The 19471-nt window shown below is 33.5% G+C and overlaps 1 non-coding gene across 1 annotated transcript; it reads left to right on the top strand.

Annotated features, from left to right (window-relative positions):
- The first annotated feature begins 17565 nt into the window (after positions 1–17565).
- On the top strand, positions 17566–17672 carry LOC141503596 (U6 spliceosomal RNA). The gene has a single exon (XR_012472942.1). It is a non-coding gene; the product is annotated as a U6 spliceosomal RNA (small nuclear RNA).
- Positions 17673–19471: the final 1799 nt, after the last annotated feature.

The raw sequence follows: 19471 nt of genomic DNA, 5'->3' as shown, positions 1-19471 counted from the left end.
TATACTTTAATCCATGTTTTACATAGGGATGTCAAGTTGGTCTTCTTTGATAAAGAAGGACAAAAACGATCTTTATTCATTTGGTACACTTTCTTGGGCAACATTTTTGCCTGAAAGTTTTTTCATTCCTTTGATATTCAACACACACATGGACCACTTAATGAGAGCATCAGGAGATGTGTTCAAAGAACATCTGATGCTTTAGGGGAGGAGTGGGAATGCAGATGTTCAGAAAGGCAAGAACAGGTAGCCTTTCTTTTCTTTCTGATTATCTGTGTTATCCTCTCTAGTTCAAGGGATTACCTGATAATGTAGCTTGTAAACATGACTTGAAAGTAAGAACATTATCTTTATTCAACTTGCTTGGTATCTTGCACTACCTCCTACTTCAAATAAATTAAATATAATCCTCCAAGTCCACCAATTAATAAATTCAGAGGAGTTAAGAAAGTGAATGAGAGATAGAAGACAGGAAGGAAGACAAAGAAAGCAACTTGTAAAGGAGAGAAGGAGGGAGGGTAGAAGGAAGGAAAGAAGAGAGGAAGAAAGGAGGGAAGAAAAGGGAGGAACAAAAGTAAAGAAGTTAAGGAAATAGAAAAATATAATTTTATAATATTTAAAATACCTTGAAAAGAAACACACATGAAAAGAATTTTCCTCTAAATTTGTCAGTGTAAACATCTCCAATTTCTATACGTCACATTCTTTAACATTCTTTTTTTAAAGGTTACATTTATAGAGAATGTTCATCTTTTTGGCTCCACAGTAATCCTGTGGTAAGTGCAAAAACAGAATCTTCCAGGTCTAAGCAGTATATTCCCTTTTTGTTCTGCCCCATCAAATAGCAAGTTATTGCAAAAGCACAGCCAGAACCTCAGGCTGTAATGAGGAGGAGCCGTGCTCACACTCTACACTTATCCTGCTCCTTTCTGAAAGCTCAAAGCAGTCCCCATAAGCCTGGAGAAATGTCCTTGTTTTCTTTAAGTCCAAACTTATCTGAACCTATCTGAACCTAAAAAAAGGCTGGGGTTGGGTTTTTGGTTTGAGGTTTGACTTAAAGCTGAGGTTATTCTTATTTTATCTGAACCAGTTTTCCATCACTAATTATACTGTTTCTCTATCTCTGTCTTTCAAAGGAAGGCATTATCATGGGTTCAGACAAAATCAAGAATAAACTGCCCAAGCTTTTGGCCCATGTGTCAAAGTGAACCTGAAAGCAAAGACATCTGCCTCCAGGTTCAGTACTCTTTCACTTTGGGTGTGTTCACAATATTTCCTTTCATTTTTAATTTTGAATTTTAGTTGGATTTTTTTTTAGACATTAGAAATAAAGGCTGGTGTGATTCACAAACAGTGATGAGATTATTTATTTTATTAGGTTAGCAACTTTTAATGTTCAAGAATGCACCATTCTGACATCTTGTGATGCCTCATTGTAGTTCCCTGAGAATTCTAGCAGAGCAATCATCCCAACCAATCTTCCCTATTTGGAAATATTTTGTCTGCTTTGAAAATCAATCTAGTTGATATATGAATTAACAAAAAAATTATTAAACCCTTACAGTGAACAACAAACTGTGCTAAATATGGCAATACAATTTTTAAAGAAAGGAGATATTCTCTCAAGGAACTAGCAGTCTAATGGGAAAGACATACATACATAAAGATCATTTCAGTTGCAAGTCAGAGGAAATATATCTCAGATTATAACAAGAAAGCAGAAAGTGGTATATGTTCTTTAATATTATTTCTTTTGATAAAATATCTATTTCTGATCTTAAACTATTTAACAATGGCAAGAATTTGGGGTTTGTGTCCTTTTTTTTTTTTTTTTGGTCTTTAGTAGCTACAATTGGAGCAGTAGCACCTGCAAAAGTAATGTCAAGTCTTGTGTCCATGCAGGCTGTACTAAAAGGACAAATAGTTGGGGGAAGTACTGCCCTAGTGAAAGTACTTGGGCTTACTTTCTTGCACACAAGTGGCAAGCTAATCAGTGTATTGTGCTGGTAGTAGAGAGGAAGGTAGGTCACTTCTTCCCAATAATTTCTTCCCTCAATAATTAATATCTTGTCTGGGCTGGAAACAGGGCAAGTTGTGCTTGTTGGAAGTGGGGATATGGTCGGTTGGGAGGGTACTATTTCTGAAGCTCTTTTTTAGGAGAGGTGATTGAGGCAGCTAGGTGGTGCAGTAGATGTAGGACTTCCCTTGGATTCAGGAGGATGGGAGTTTGAATGGGCTTCAGGCACTTGTCACCTAGAAATAAAGAAAATATATTAAACTAAATCCTGAGTGTTAAATCTAGAAAAAAGTTTAGTTTTTAGCTGTGTGACCTTGGGCAAATTAACTCTGATTGCCCCACATCCAGGGCCATCTCCAGTCATCCTGATTCATATCTGGCCATTGTCCCAGATGGTTCTGGGGGAGAAAGTGAAGTTGGTGACTTAGCACAGCACCCTCTCACTCAAATCCAATTCATGTGCATCATTTCCTTGATGTCATGGTCTTCTTTGAAAATGAAATTGTAATAGGTGGTGTTTGTTATCAAGAGGTTTATTACTAAGTGATTATTCTTATTTTATTTTGATTTTTTCCCCCATAGCCTTTTATGAAAATTGAGGCAGCTAGGGAGCCCAGTAGATAGAACATTGGACCTGCAGTCAGGAAGATCCAAGTTCTATCTTGTGCTCAGACATTATTAGCTATGTAACCCTGAGTATATCACTTAACCTTTATTTGCTTTAATCCAGTGGATTAAAGGACATGGCAAACCACTCCAGTATCTTTGCCAAGACAATACCATGAACAGCACAGCTCAGGGGTCACAAAGAACCAAATGTGACTGAACTGATAACAACTCATGATAATTGCATAAAATATGCAAAGGGGTTGGTTGCAATCTACCTTAAATCTGACAAGAGGACCTCAAATAAGGAAATCACAGAATTTTTTGAAGAATCCAATATGTACTAAAGAGAATGAGGTCATATCTGTATTTGCATCAGAATGACATTCCTGGGTTCTTCAAAGGATTCCCATCACAAAAAGTTCTGCTTTTTCAGAGATAAGCCCCAGATAATTCATCAGAAGTAAACAATCATTAATTCTACCTTAGATTTTCTTTTAACTAATAAAAGAGAAGAAATGCAATCAATTTCTTTTCTCCCAAAATTTCTTTGTTATATTTGACTATGTGTTTTATTTATCATTACTTATAGTGTAGTGAAAAATCTGCAATTATTGGTAGTAAACCATGGAATCAGAATTCTGGAGGAAGAAGGACAACAAGATAAAGATCAGTTTCACAAAGATTAAGTCCTTTGTTCAAGATCATCCAGAACTATAACTTATTTAATTGAAATAACAAAACACTACCTTTTGCAGAGGGTGGCATTAAGGAATAGCACAATATTCAAATTAAATTATATATTTAAAATATTTTTCATCATTCTATCATTTATCAGACAGTAAATTCAAAGACATTCAGATCAATTACACTAAATGGACTGAAATGCACAAATTTTTGTGTTCATTATTTTAGTGTTCTTATAAGAATGACAATTACCAATGGAGTGTGTGTGTGTATATACATATTTTATATATATATATGTATATACATGTGTATATACATACATATATATACATAAAACATGAAGCAAAATTTGGCACAGATTCTTGCTTTCAATGGAACAGATTAAAAGAACTACAAAAAAAGTCCATTAAATTCTTAGTATGAGCATAACACTATTTAATGGTGGAATAAAAGGACAAACAAAAAACAGACCTTGTTCTTAAGAAATGTACTGTCTTTTGGCAGAAGGAGGAAACACAAATAACTAGGGTGGATTAAAAATGGCTTCTGAGAGGAAATAATACCTTCTCCTTGATAGCAGAGATGTTTCATATTTTATTTGTTTTTACTCTCTAGTTTCTAACAGTTCTTGGCCCACAAAAAAATACTTAATAAATGATTTAATTATTGAGAAGGGTGTGAAGACAACTTGGTAGTGATGAAAGTAGCATGATGGGTTCCATCCACAAAAGACCTCTAAAAACTCTAGAAAATATATTAAACTAAATCCTGAATGTTAAATCTAGAAAAAAAGTTTAGTGAGTCATTATGCCACTCAACTCAGATTCAGGAGAATGACACAAAGGTCTGCAGATAGTGGAGACAGAATCAGGTCAGGAGCTGTCTCCACTTCTAAGGACTCAAACACAAGGAGAAGCTTTGCACTAGCACAACAGCATGTCTCAGACTTAGAGCAGAGGCACATCAGGACATTACTATACTGAAAGGTGAAAACTAGTAGCTTTGTCACCCATCATCCAGTTTCAGGTTACACCCAGGGTGGACTGCATACAGGGGTAATGCTGTTCCTTGACAGGGAGGACTTGGGTGGTGTATGGAGAGAGGAGGAAGCTCAAAAGCCAGGAGTAACATGATGAATGTGGCTCAGAACCCAGGCAAACAGCATTTAGCTCATACAACAGAGGAATAGACAGAAAAAAAAAAATCTCAGACCAAAGGAGAGTCTGCAATTCTGTCACTTTGAAAAAAATAGAGGTGACTAAATTGAGCAGAATTATATAGTTTTGCTGTTCAAATGAAGTTCAAAAATTTGTAGAGACCATGGAAGAAGCAATCAGGTTTTGCACTTGATCGATCACTTTGTGAACACTGAAATCTGGCAGGTCTTCAATCTATTTCTGTGATCTTGAAATAATATGGTACTCAATTCTCACAACTGCATAGCAACAGGAGTGGCACAAAATTTTCTTCAGAAGTACTATAGAATCCAACTTCAAAAAGTATGAAGTGAGGAAGAATGAGCATACAGAAAAGGAAGCCCACCATAATAACCTATTACCAAGGCAGAGAAAATTAAAGCATAAAGCATAGTTTTAAACAAAAAATTCCACTGAAATTTCTGGAATTTTCCTTTTTTTAAAAGATTTGAAAATAGGTTAATCAATGAAATGAGACCACTTGAAAAATTGAAAAAGAAATGAGAGATATGGAAGAAAGAATTGAAAAGGGAATTAATAACACGAGAGGTACAAAATCTTATCTAAAGAACAAATTCCTTAAAAATCAGACTACAACAAATAAAAGCCAATGACTAGGTGAGGCAAAAAAGAAATATTAAAATACATTCAAGAGACTAAAAATAAAAAGTAATTCATCTCAAGGAAAAAGCAAATAACTTGAAAGCAGAGCAAGGAGAAAAAATTAAGTCATTTGACTATCTGAATTCCATGATCCAAAAACATTATTTAAATCTTCATATTTCAAAAAGTCTTGAGAAAAAAATTCCATATCTCTTAGAATTAGAGACAAAGCTGAAATAGAAAGAATTAACTAATCACCTCCCCAAAGAAACCTTTGAATGAAAATTCCCAAGAATTTTCCAAATAAAAATCCAGTTTTCAGGTAAAATAAAAGAGTACTGCAAACAATCAGAATGAAAGTATTCAAGTAGAAAAGAGTCATAATCAGTCTCATTTCATTCATCATTTAAGCAGCCACCATTATAAGAAGTAGAGAACTTGGAATACAATAATCCAGGAAGGAAAGATGAACTTACAGACAGGAATGACTAACTCAGAAAAATTTAATGTAAAGATATAGGAAAAAAAAATTTAATGAATTAGAAGACTTTCAAACATTCCTTATGAAAAAGACTAAAGTTGTGTAGAAACCTAGAAGTTCAAACACAGGAGTAAAGAGAAACATAAAAAGGTAAATATGAATGAACAATGATAAAAGACAGAACAAGAATAAACTACCTACATTCCAATACAGGAAAATGATACAAGTAGCCCTTCAAACACTATCATCATCAGGGTAACAGAGGAACTAAACAATTCTTGAATAGTTCTCACTGATGATCATAAAGAAAAAAAATGAAAAGAGAAGGGAAGAGCAATAAAATATAAGAGATGGGGAAAGGACTATTTGGTAAAATTTTCTCAAATAATTAAGGTAAGCAAGTAGAAATCTATACAAACAAGAAGGAAGAGGAGGAGGAGAGAAACTGAAATTTGAAAATAACTCTCATCTGAATTGGCCTAAAGAAGAAAGAATAATACACATATGGGTACAGAAATATATTTCACTCAACAGAGATATAGAAAGAAAAGAGGAGAAGGGGAGGAGGACATTAAGATACAATAAGGAAAGGGCTGCTAGGTGGTGCAGTGGTTCCTGGAGTCAGGAGTACCTGGGTGCAAATCTCGTCTCAGACACTTAATAATTACTTGGCTGTGTGGCCTTGGGCAAGCCACTTAACCCCATCTGCCTTGCAAAAACCTAAGGAAAAAAAAGATACAATAAGGGAGAGAATCATCAGAAGTAAAAGAGAAAGATTCTAAAGATTTGCAACTATACATATATATATATATAGATATAGATAGATAGATAGATAGATAGATAGATAGATATAGATATAGATATATATATAGATATAGTTATTTGAATTGGTAAATAATGGTAATCTGAGGGATTGTCCACAAATTAAGGTATGGATGATCCAGTTAAGGTGGAATATTATTGAGTTGATCTCCTATCAATAGAATGACCAACTACAATTGCAGAGGACTAATGATGAAACATTCTACCCACTTTATGATATAGATGTGAAGGATTCAGAATACAGACTGAGGAAAATATTTTTGGAACATGACTAACATGGAATTTTGCTTTGATTGACTTTATATTATAATGGATATTTTACCCTTGTGTTCTCAAATGGGGCATGGGCTAAAGGATTAAAATGAATTCACTGATCAAAACAAATAAAATATAATTCAAAAAATTATTGATAAGCAACTAAAAAGCTTTTTTTTGGTGTTTTCTTCTAGCTCCTTATGAAATTCTTCTATTTTCAGTTCTGTCTCCCTTCTTTCCTTCTTTTCATCCTTTTTACATGTGTACATATATTCATTTTTATATCTTTAATTCTTTGAATCATATTTTGCATGATAGTCTGCACAAATAATATTCTATGTTAGATATTCCACATAATTTTATATACATCTTTTCAAACATACTTATATATGACTATATATGATATTTCCAATTTTTATCACATCCATATTCCACATTCGGCATTTTAATCTAGAAATTTGGTCTGTGTTCAAATGAGAAATTTGGCACGTGATGCTTTAGCACAGGAGATGGAGATCCATATTAATAGTGATTGTGAATGCTGGTATGGTAAGCTGTCTAGTAGTTACTTAATAATTTGTGGGGGGGTGAGAATATGATGATTATATAGTGGATTAGAAAAATGGTTCTGGATGCTTTTCAATAATTCCAAGTCAGGTTGACCTTTAAATTCAGAAGTTTTATTTAGACACCCAAATTTTCAGGGCTATATTCAAGAGGAGTTAAGAAACTATTTTGAAGTCAGCCCATCTTTGATCATATTATTTGTATTTATCTATTTTCTATGTGAATGAAGAGCTGAGTGATTGATAAGACATCTTCCATAAAGTAAACTTCTCAAGTAATTTTCATTAAAGACTACAAAGCTAATTTTACCACAGAATCTCAGTGGCAGAATTGGGAAATTTTGCAGCTCACCACAATAATGTAAATATTTCAACAAGATAAATAGCCATTTAAAAATTAAAATTGTTGAACTGTGACAAGCATAAGCCACCAAACATTTTGATACAGGATTCAGTCAGATTCTAGCCAAACCACTTCTCTGTCCAGTAAAGTTTTATAGAAAAACTGGGAAGGAGGAAGATGGGCCTGGAATACAAAAGAGAACAGGAGCAAGTTTAGATTTCCAAAGAATTTAGGTAAGTTAGCTTTGTGGTTCTAGGTATGATGCAATGGTAACAAGACACTTTGCAAAGTCACTTGAGAGTGGTTGAATTCAATTATTTGGGGGCAGAGTAAATTTTCTTCTCCCTGTTTTCTTATCAACTCTGAGGCACCTCCCTTTCCACACCTTTTCCTCTTCCTTGAACCTTCTTTTTCTTGAAGTTTTATCTCACACCCACTCATGATTAAGATGGATTGGAGGAAACACCTCCTCTTGCAATAATTAGTCTTGTAAAGCTATTATTGGGATAAAATTACATTAAGAAGAAAATGAGAGGGCAGAAAGAGTTCAAGAGTATAATGGCAAGCCCAGAAATTCTGGACTTCAAAATAGATACCAGAACAACTAAATTTTAATGTAAGGCTTTTATTCTTAATGCAATAGAATTTCATGAAATCAGATGCTACTTATACTGAATTACTGATAAATTAGAAGAGGTTTTTTAAACTTTTATGTTCTTTTTGAAGGACACTGAAAAAACAAGAATCTAGGTAAATGTATGTCACTTTGTATTCATTTTCTTGGGTAATTGTTTTTGCCCAATGGAATGAAAGTTCCTTGTACAGTTTTTGTATCTATATCCTGAGGGAATAACACAGAGCTTAGCTCAGGGCAGATTCTAAATAAATATTTAGGGAACTAAATTGAATAAAACAGAATTGTACTTAATTGAATTGAGTACCTTTTCAGATTTATTATATATTAAACTCCTTCACATAAGCTGTGGTCTAGCCAAATTGACTTTCTTACTCTTAGCCATGAGATACTCCTGGTTCCATGTCTTCATACTGGCTGCCACCCATTCAGTTAAAGCAAAACTTTTAACATGATATACCCCAACCGCTTAATTCTTTTTCTTCCAAATTGTTTCATATTATTTTCAGTGAGGGAAGAATGTCACATTAGATAGAACACTGGGATTGAATTCAGGAAGACTCATTTTCATGAATTCATATCCAGCCTCAGACACTTACCAAATATGTCATGACTCTCGGAAAGTCACTTAGCCCTGTTTTCCTCAGTTTCTCATTTGTAAAATGAACTGGAGAAGGAAATGTCAAACCAACTCATTATTTTGTTAAAAAAAAAACAAATGGAATTACAAAAAATTGGAGCCCAGGAAAAGAACCAAACAACCACAGCAACAATATTGTTTTGGGATCTAGGTGAAGATTCAGATCTCACTTGAGTCACTTACTCTCTATGTGAATTTGAGAAAATAATTAAATCTCATTTCTTTCTCAATAAAATGAGATGATATTACTCACTATCTATACATTTGCTCCTATTAATAAGGGAGTGAATGGTGATGTAGAAAACCATGAAACCTTACTGTCTAGGTCCATTGCAAACATATGTTGTAAAATCTTAACTAGGCTCTCACTTCAGCAAGGCAATGCCTCCCTAACTGACATACTGTCCCACTCACCATGGTTATTTTTTCCAAACTTTTTTTTACCCCTCAAAATTTTCTACCCCTCTTCCAACCTCTCACCTGAGGACCTTTCCTCAAACCACACTGAAAAAGCAAACATTTTATTTCCTGAAAGCTCCCTCTTTTCACGTTCTCATATTATTCAAATATCTTCTTCCACTACTTCCTACTTCGCTTCTGTCTCGTTCAAAAAGAGGCTCTTCTTTTTAAGAAAAATACCTCAGTGCCTTTGCAAACTATTTTTTTCAGCAGATTACTCTCTTTCTCATTAGTTGAAAATTAATGTCTTGTCTATTGGTTGTTTCCCTGTTTCCTACAAACACTTCTGCTTCCCCCATCCTTAAAAATACCTCACTTGATCTGGCTATCTCCATCAGGTACTGTCCTCCTTTTCCCAAATTCCTTCAAAGAAAACCACAATTATTACTTACACTTTGTATTGTTGCTCTCTTCTAATATCTCTATTGTTTGGTTTCTAATACCATCATTCAATTGAAATTGCTCTTTCTAAAGTTACCATTTATCTTTTAATTGCCAAATTTAATTTCCTTTTCTTAATCCTCATCCATGTTATCTTCTCTGTAACTTTTGACTCTTTTGATCTTCTGGATATCTCTAGGGACTAAGAACATTCATCTCTTGGTTCTCTGCTGAACCAATTCTCAGTCTACTATTAAGACAGATTCATTTCATTATCCATTTCTACAAATTTAACAATTCCAACATTTAATGTTTCAATTTGCAATGATGCCATACAAACTGCCTATTTTGTTCAACATGAATAGATAGCACACATACTATCTAAAAACAGGACAATACAGTATCCTATAATGGAAAGGGACCTCCAGCCTTATTTATCTCAAATCCAGGACCTGACACAAGATCAATGATCATCTGACCTCTATATGAAGACCTCTCTTGTGACAGGAAACTCAATGCCTCTCAAAGAAATCCATTTCATTTTTCTATAATTCTGATTATTAGGAAGCCTTTTTCTTTAACAATAAACAGTAGGTTCAAAAATCCTTCATAGAAATATATTTCATGATAATGATAAATTTTCTGTGCTGGGAAGTTTAGTTTGAGACATTGAAAATAGCCATGTATAATTCAAGCTGCAATTATTTTCCTTATTTGGACAACTCCTTGAAATAGTAATCCCAGATATATAATGGTAAAGGTATGGTAACCAATTCACAAAAAGAAACACTTTTCAGTTTAATCTACATTATTAAAATTTTGGACATTACTTTCTTAAGTCTAGATAATCAACAAAATAATAAATTAAAATAATTTGTAGTACTTATTGATTTCTTAGGTGTAAAGAGTCACACTGAAGATGTAGCAATCATTTTTTAAAAGCTTATATAGGGGTGGCTAGGTGGTATAGTGGATAAAGCACTGGCCCTGGAGTCAGGAGTACCTGGGTTCAAATCTGGTCTCAGACACTTAATAATTACCTAGCTGTGTGGCCTTGGGCAAGCCACTTAACCCTGTTTGCCTTTCAAAAAAAAACCTAAAAAAAGTTTATATGAATTGATTCTAGTGCACTCCTTCAACCCTGTTCTTATAATAATAATATAGTATTTTAAGGTGAACAAAAGTTTTCATATATTTTGACACATGATCACACCAATAACCTTGGCAAGAATACTTGGGAACTAGCAGACTGACAAGTTAAATACCTGCCTATGGTATCATAGATAGTTAGCCATTTCTGAAGCTTCAATTGGAATACAAGTCTTTAAGACTCCAGCTCCACTCTCTCTGACACAACCCCATGCTGCCTCTCCATATCTTTTCATGTAACCCAACATCTTCTATTTAATATTTGTTTGTTATTACTCCTAGGTGTTAATCTCTTTTCTTTGAGTGGTTTTGTCTATTTTGTTCTCTATAAATGAGTCCTCTAGTCTCCCCAAGCAAAATTTTAAGACTACAAAGATAAATGGAGAAAAACATCAACAGGCTTAGTAATTCAGACGTTTTCTGTGTGCTACAGTGGCTGGAGAGCCAATTTCAAAGCCAAAAAGATTTGGGTTCAAGTATTACTTTTGACATAGACTGGCTACATGTCATTGGACAAGTTATTTAACCTTCTTAAAAGGTAGTTCCTGGAACTGAGCACAATATAATAGACATAGTCTAAGGCAGAAGACACCAGAAATATTTTTTCCTAGACAATGTGACTTTCTTAAAGGGATAATATATGTAAAGCACCATAAAATATAGTCTATTATTGCATTAGCTTTCTTGGCAATCATATCAAAGTGAATAAGCTGTATGTGGGAAACTACATTACTCATTGAAGTTTAATTTATTCTTTAAAGCATTTTTTTCAGTCAATGAAAATCCTTTTCAGTTACACTGTATGTTAACTTCTTCGGCAGTCACCTACTTGTGGTGTGTATGTGTGTGTATTCATGCAAAAACTTTTGGAGACTTTCAATCATATAGAGGACTTAAATGGAGAAGATCCACTGCCTTGTTTCTTTTATCACTGAGCATATTACACTTTTGCTCAGGATTTATTGGTTTGTTATAGTACTGTCTTATTGCATCTTATAATTATTGTTATTAGTAAAAGTTTTTATGTTTTTGATTTTTGCTTCCTTTAGTAACATTCATTTGATAACTAATAGATGGAATATATGCATGTGTGCAAGTATACACATATATGTATATTCTTTTACAGTGTTATATATTCTACATGTATAATACACTGTACATGTTATATTAATTATGAATGCTGTCATTTTTACAATATTATATGTGCAATATGCATAATATACTGCACATGTTATATTAATTATAAATACTATCAATGTGTTTCTATAAATACACATGCATATGCATGCACATATGTTCATTTATATTTAGATATGTATTTATAAGCATATTGTGGGTCTATATTATTTAAGCACAACACTGGTATTGCATATATTGTTTTGTGCACATTGTTGCATTATTATAACATATATCATATATATACATGTATAACATATACATATATGTGCATAACAGGTGTGTATATACGTGTGTAACATCAAATCTGCACACAGACACAAGCTGTGTGAACCATTTTCCTTAGATTTCTTTTCTTTAAAATTAGCAAGAGACCTCAAAATAAGGTTAAAAAAATCAGATAAGACCAAAACAGCAAATTTTATTTATACATAAAACACAGGCATTATAGTATTAATATACACAATATTTACATGTGTGTATTTGTACATATATATGCATTATTTTTATATTAGGGAACATATATATTTTATCATATATTATGCATTGTTTCATATTGTATAACAATGTTATTAGGGTAGCTAGGTGGTATAGTGGATAGAATACTGGCCTTGAAATCAGGAGGATGGGAGTTTGAATCTGAATTCAGATGCTTGACTCTTACTAGCTATGTGACCCTGGGCAAGTCACTTAATCCTAACTGCCTCATGTCCATGGCCATCTACAGTTGCCTGGCCACTGGATTAAATAGCTCTGGAGGAGAAAGTGAGATTGGTGACTTAACACAGCATTCCTTCACTCAAATCTAATTAACATGTTTGTCATGGCATCACCTCCCTAATGTCATGGTGTTCTTCAATAATGAAGTATAAATATTAAAACAGTGTAACTATGTTATTAAATAACATCATGACTATATATATATATATATATATATACATATATAATATAATATTAAGCATGTGATTACTTTTATTATCAAATCTATAATAATTATTCAACAAATATTTATTTATTAACTTCTCCTATACCTAAGGTATACTGTCAGATCTTGAGTGAAAAGGGATAACAAAAGAAAGACTCTCTGCTCTTATTGGGTTTAAAATCTAGTTAACAGTCAAGACATCCCATTTTATGAATATCCAATTAAATTCTACAAGTAATAATTAAATGTAAATGTTAGGCTAAATTCAGGGAATTAAAAAAAATTATACCTGGATTTTTTATTATGAGAGTCTGTACCAATGAACACTAGGAACTGTGAAAATTTTACAAATTTTTTTCTTAGAGAGTTACTTATCTAGAATGCTGAAAAGTAAGTGATTTTCCCCAGCTTACAAATGCAGTACAAGACAATATAAATGCTGCATATTAATGAAGTGCCCTGACTTAGGAACTTGTTATTATTTGTTATTTGTTCTCAAAGAGGACCATGACATTGGGAAAGTAATGTTATGACGTGAAAGTGAACTGTACTGAAGAGAGACAAAAACTGTTCAAGGTCATCTGCCTTGCTCTCTCCTCTTAAACCATCTAGATCCAGTGGAAAAAAATGGACAACTGGAAATGACCAATTCATGCCATTGCATACTTTGGCCTTTTTAAGGTAAGATTTTTTCCTAGGTATCAGTTTGTCTGAGCCAACACCTATTCAGTGATCCAGACTAAATAAGAAATGAGGAAAAAAGTGACTTCTTTTACCAAGACTTTAAAAAAAGCTATCTGAGATAGGAAGACCCTCAAGGATTCTAGCCAAAAGAGAAATAGCATTTATTCTGAGTCATCTAAACCCAAACAATGAGCAAGGTAAGCTTAAGCTAGAATTTATTATGTGCCAATCAGTGAGAGTCACAGTGATTTTGGTTTAAAGCATTGTCCTTAATAATATCTTTTGAGCTTTCATCAACCAAAAGTTAAATTTCTTTGGATAGAATAACTGCAGGTAAAGGTATGATTCCCTAAGGGTTTAATTTCTGAAGATAGCACATAAAAGCTTGGGAGATGAGGGAGGAGGAAAGAAGGACTAGAGATGTAGATAGAAAGTGTACAACTAGTTGAAAAGATCAGGCCCCAATTCTCTATAAAGGAAATTGGAATTAGTTTAGTTTACCATACTCCAGTCTTCTAATCAGAGGATTGAAAAATTTAGGGACTTGGAAAAATGAGCATTGAAAGTTGAATTAGCAGAATGTGATGAGATTTTAGGTAATTAATTTTTTTTTTCTGGGAGGGGCATCATATACCAAGGAGATGAAAACCATGCAGTAATGCAGATAGAAAGTAGAAAGTTATCAAATGTGGGATGCTTCAGAGTCCCAACTTAAGCCCAGGACTTCCTTGCTCTGAGGTTTAGTCTTCAAACTATAGGATATAGTGACTCAGTTTGGAGATACAAGGATATAAATTAAACAGTCCTTTCTGCCAAAGACTTGGGTAGGGACCAATATGTATACATAAAAGTAAATATTAAAAATATATACAAAGTATATGTAAAGTTATTGTGGGTTGACAAAACACTAACAATTTAGGCTTTGTGAAATAGTAAAGGTTTTTAAATCACAGATTGTACTAAGGAAATAAGTCATGGTTTTGATTGACCCTATCCATGACTGGAATTTACCTCTCTAAAGTATCAAAAAGGATACATTGCATAGAGGTGGTGTGTTACAATGAGAAGGACACTGGACTCTGGAGCCAGAAGATCAGAATTGGCATCTTATCTTTTGTACATACTGTAACTTTGAGCAAGCCACTTAATGCTCCTTGTCCTTAGCTCTCTTCATGTCTAAAATGAGAAGAGTCGAAATGGATGTACTCAATTCCTTTCAAGCTCAATGTTTTTGAATCCTATTTAAAGACCTTTAATTTCTTCAGGATGATTTTTCTCCTGACAACTTAATTTCTTCTGTAACTAGTAGATGATCTTTGAGTGTGAGGTAGTGAAAATGTAATACCTTGCATTCAATCTAGTGATTAATGAAATTCTCCAAATTTCATTAACCAGAGTTACAGGCCATCGCAGAATCCTTAATTTGAGATTAGAAGCAATTTCAGTGTCTACTTGCCTTAACCTCTTCATTTTACAGATAGAGAGATGGAAACTAAGAGAAGTTGTTACTTGCCCCAGGTCACAAAAGGTAATAATTATCAGAGGTAAAATTAAAATACAAGTCTTCTTATTCTATATTAGTGCTTTTCTCACAGTATTATGCTGCTGCGTAGGATATATTACAGCACAAGGCATAGCCTTTGAGAACCCAGTGTTGATTCCATGATAAAGTAAAGAATTTGAATAGGGCTTCTGATAATATGAACCAAGAATTGGACAGTGGATAGCTAGACCTGGAATCAGGAAGACTGGTTTTGTATTCTTCCTCAGATCTATTTAATTGGGTGAATCTGGACAAGCCATTTAATTTCTTCTTTCAATAAAAGATTAACTAAATCAAGGTTATATCTGACATTATTTATGGCTCTGAATCTATGCTCTTGTGAATAATTGTTTGCTTAAAATCATGCAGTGCTCAAAGAAAAGGGATTTAAGAAATCAGTAAGCCCAACTTCACCACTTAACTGACAATAGAATAAACCCCCAAAAGTTGTTCCTTGTTTGAGGATACATAATGAATATGTTTAATTATATTTTTGTTAAAATATGTTCTTTTATTCATTCCAGAGATATTTAATGACTTCCAAATTAAATGACCTTAAAGATTAGTCACTGCTTCCAGAGCTTTTTATCTTGACTATTCACAAAGACAAAGTATATGTCAGATATAGACTATTTACAGCTCAATTTACAAATGTTAGAAGAGATAAAATACATATGAATTAATACATTAAAACATTTTTCCTCATTACATTTTTCCTTTGCCAATTGCCCCCCCTCCATTCCATTCAATTCACAATTTAGAGAAAGAGTTAAATCTGACTTAACAGTGGTACCTGGGGCAGCTAGGTGGCCTAGTGGCCAGGTGATATAGTAGATAAAGCCCCGGGGCCCTGGAGTCAGGAGTTCCTGAGTTCAAATCTGGTTTCAGACACTTAATAATACCCTAGCTGTGTGGCCTTGGGCAAGCCACTTAACCCCATTTGCCTTGCAAAAAAGAAAAAAACCTAAAACAAAAACCAGTTGTACCTGGTGCTCCTATTGAGATACCTTCTTTTTTGCAGAGAATTAGCTGGGCACACTCAACTTCTCTCTGTAACTGCTTATCACCCTAAGCAGCAAATACTAACTATTAAACCAAATGATGAGAAAAAAAATCTGCTTCTGACTGAGAATTGACCCTCAGTTAAGAACCCATGAATCTATAGAAACTCTTCACAAAACATCCTTCCCATTTTCTCTGTACCTTATAAAAAGTGGTATATCTTAATTTGGGCTAACTATGAGAAGAAAAGAGGGAGATGCAAGTAAGAATTTGGTGAAGTTAGTATATGTGGCTTCACAAGACTTGATAGAATTATGCTTTGATTTGTAGCATTTCCTGATTTTTCAAGTGTAAATGTTTATGCTGAAAGTTGGTATGAAATGACTACAATAGACTTCTGAATATGTGTGCATACACAGGTGTATATACAATATATTGTATTATATACTCATTCATATAGGTCACATTGCTGACTATAGTCCTATATATTTTGCTGTCAATATAGTATGTGTGTATACACTCATGTATACATGTGATTCATATATGCATATATTCAGAGTTCTACTATAGCCAATACATACCAATTCATGAAACTGATGTACACATGTATAACTACAAACACATATATAATGTTTATATGTGTAATTTTCATGATTATAAACTTTCAGTGCAGAATTTAAATATCAATAACAGGTTAGAAAAAAAATGAAACCTCTTCATTTTCCATCTGCCTTTTCCTTTGTTTTCTTATGGTTTCTAGAAACTCATTATTCTCCAAGATCATATCAATCTTGAAACTTACACCTTCTCATAACTTTGCCTTTGGATCTGTTTCCTCCTTCTGATTGGAGAGAGTAGAAGATGGACATCTGAGAGCTTTTTCCAAATCCCCCTAAGAAAATTATAAGAGCAATTATATCATGATTTTCTGGCTGTAGCCTTTGGTCTAAGTAACCTCTTTATACCCTCTCCCACCCAGCATTTCAGCTTTTTTTAAAAATGTGTTGTCTTGTTTCATTAAATTATAAACTCTTTGAAAGCAAGACTTATCTTTGGTTTTTATCCCCAATATTTAGCCCAGTCTAAAGCACATAATATGCAATTAATCAGTGGTGGGATTCAGCTGTTTCACACTGGGCATATCTGATAATTTTATGTTGAGTTCATGAAAATGGTGTTAAAATGTTAAAATAGTTACATATAATTAGAGTGGCTCTCTGAAATGGGTGCCTGGGCAGTCCCCCAAAGCAGATAACACAAATTTCAATTTCTTACTCATTTTTACTATTCATTTGCACAAGAGCATTTTTAAACCCTGTAGTAATGTTTATTCTATTCATAAGTAAAAAAAATAATTGACAGAAATATGCTTGTAATATTTATTTATTCATTTCTTATTCTCACTTTGGCAGCACATACACTAAAATTGGAACGATACAGAGAAGATTAGCATGGCCCCTGCACAAGGATGACACACAAATTCATGAAGTAATATTCATTTATTCATTTCTTAAAACTCATTATATCTTTGATGAAATGCTACATTTTAATTCCTTAATTTCAGTTACTTCAGTACCAAATATATAACATAAAGAGAAAAGTGCCAAATAACCCTTGAAGAAGGACAGGGTAAAAGGAAAGAGAGAATGGAATAAATTGGAGTGGGGAGGAATAAGATGGAGGGAAATATAGCTAATAATAACAAATGTGGGAAAAATTTTGAAGCAATTTCTCTAATGGATTTAGAGTACGATCTATTCCAAAGACAGAGCTATCTGAATATTCTATCTGAATATAGATTGCTGGCATTTGTTTTCACTTTATGTTATGCTCAAAATTCCCCCAAGATATTATGAGTGCATTGCTATTCCCTGAATAATAGGAAGCTGATACACAATGAACTAATAGAAATATAGATTTCAAGGGTTATCTTATCATTTATTTCAGAAGCCTTGGAAGTAGAAGAAAAGAATTAGAATAGGTAGAATGAGTTTTTATTTGGCATATGTTCCAACATTGGCTGTTGTGGTCATGTGGTTACTTTTATTCCATAAGGATAAGTTTGCTTACTGTGGATAATAAAACATAGTCTGGTTTTGTGTTCTTCTTTTATTGTTCTTATTTGAGTATTAAATGCAGGAAATATTAAACCTACCTTTCGGTCATAAGGGCAGAGAATTGTTTGTTAATTTATTTGAACTTCACAACTGCAATAAATGTTTATTAACTGGTTTATTGACTGACATTATGAAGAGTCTATACAAAAAAAGAGAGAGCTAAATGAATCTGGAAAACTAAAATACTATGGTGAAGGAAAAATGGTGAGGAAAAGTGAAAGGTAGTAATTTTTAAAGGCCATATGAATTCTATATAAGCCAAAGCAATTGACCTTGAAGACAAGATGCAAAAAGTAATTTAAGGATCATAAGTCTTCCAGAAGAATATGACCAATCAAAAAGAATCTAATCATCATAAAGCAGGAAATAATAATTTTACAAAAAGTATTCAGAACTGAAAAAAGAAAATAAAACAGATATTTTTCTTGGACGTCCTTTTTGTTTATTATTATTTTTCACAATACTGCAATAGTCTTGCTGTAAAAGTAAAAAATAATCCTTCCTGCCCCTAGAAAGGTAGAGAAACCTCAAGAAAAATAAAGTAAGAAAAGGGGAAAAAAAAGCGTGGTTTCGGTCTGTATTCAGATACCATCAGCTCAGTATATAGGATGGATCCCATTCTTTATCATAACTCCATCAGAGAAATTGCTTCAATATTTTCCCCACAGTTGCTATTACTAGCTATATTTCCTTCCATCCCATTCCTCCCCACTCCCATTTATTCTATTCTCTCTCTCTTTTACCCTGTCTCTACTCAGAAGTGTGCTATAGCTGACTCCCCTCTCCAATGATTTTCCTTCTTTTCTATCACCTACACCCCACTCCCCTCCCCCTGTGTCCTTTCTCCTATCCCTTTCCCCCCTCCTTTTTCCTTCTAGTTAAGATAGATTTCTATACCATATTGTGTATGTTATTTCCTCTCTGAGCCATGGAGGATCAAAATACACCCTCAGAAGGTGACAGAATCAAAACTCTTGTATCCAAAGCCTCCAAGAAAAATACAAAATGGTTTCAGGCTATGGAAAAGCTCAAAAAAGGATTTTGAAAATCAAGGTTTACCAGAGGAAAAATTGGAGAAGACTTATAGAGAATAAAGACTCAGTCATTCCGTCTCACCTTCCTCCCCTTCTGCTTCATTGCAAAAACTTTTTCTTGCTTCTTTTACATGAAATAATTTAGCCCATT

Source organism: Macrotis lagotis, chromosome X (assembly GCF_037893015.1).
Source record: "Macrotis lagotis isolate mMagLag1 chromosome X, bilby.v1.9.chrom.fasta, whole genome shotgun sequence".
Lineage (NCBI taxonomy): Eukaryota > Metazoa > Chordata > Mammalia > Peramelemorphia > Peramelidae > Macrotis > Macrotis lagotis.
This window is presented reverse-complemented; position numbering and strand designations above follow the sequence as displayed.